The 802-nt window shown below is 41.3% G+C and overlaps 1 non-coding gene across 1 annotated transcript; it reads left to right on the top strand.

Moving 5' to 3' along the window:
• Window positions 1-237: 237 nt before the first annotated feature.
• Window positions 238-458, top strand: LOC130121317 (small nucleolar RNA U3). The gene has a single exon (XR_008811048.1). It is a non-coding gene; the product is annotated as a small nucleolar RNA U3 (small nucleolar RNA).
• Window positions 459-802: the final 344 nt, after the last annotated feature.

The following is an 802-nucleotide window of genomic DNA, read 5'->3' as shown; positions in this document are numbered from 1 at the left end:
AAATCCTACCTCAAGCGAAATATGTAGAAAGCGCTGTCCGTTAATTTTATGCAAAGCTTTTACTCTGAGAAGCTCTCTACTTTCCATCAGAAATACCATTGCCGTGGTTAGCTTGGCTACTGCAACGAGTTGGTCTCCATTGCTGTGGTATTGTCTGTAGGATTGTCTGCCAGAGCAGATAAAACTCTTGCCCCAACCGTAACCAAAAGATATAGAGCCATCCATTGAGTTTATCAAAACCTAATACTAATTTCGGAGATAATTTCTTTAGTTTTTATCTTGAGAAATGTTTTTCTAAAGTGCGAGTCCCGCCACTCACCATGATGAGCCTGGGGTGCTTCTCCCTGACCGCGAAGCAGGTACAGAGAAGTGGTTTAATCACTCACTCTGTGCTTTTGGTGACCGTTCAGTGTTGCTTTTATGGAGTTATCAAGAGGAAGGAGCATGTTCTGTGTGGTAAAAAGGAGGGGCAAAAATGTAGAAATTCATCAATTTTATTTAAACCTACCCCTAAAACTTAGTCCAAACCCTAAAAACATGACGATTGTAGAAGTGCAATTCAATAAAAGAAACCCACTTGTATTGCTGCAAACCCCACCAACAACTTTTCAAGTTTAAAACGGGATAAACTAATCAAGAGGGAAGACAATGGGGGATCAAGTGTAAAGAATAAACAACCTCCAAATAGATCCTATACCCAATCCATCAAACTCTCTCCAAATTCGTAACCCTAAACCTGGGGGTATCTGTAAGCCAGTATTTGGGCATTGTTGAGGCGCCTGGTTGACATGTGTTGGCTCTG

Source organism: Lampris incognitus, chromosome 11, assembly GCF_029633865.1.
Source record: "Lampris incognitus isolate fLamInc1 chromosome 11, fLamInc1.hap2, whole genome shotgun sequence".
Taxonomy (NCBI): domain Eukaryota; kingdom Metazoa; phylum Chordata; class Actinopteri; order Lampriformes; family Lampridae; genus Lampris; species Lampris incognitus.
This window is presented reverse-complemented; position numbering and strand designations above follow the sequence as displayed.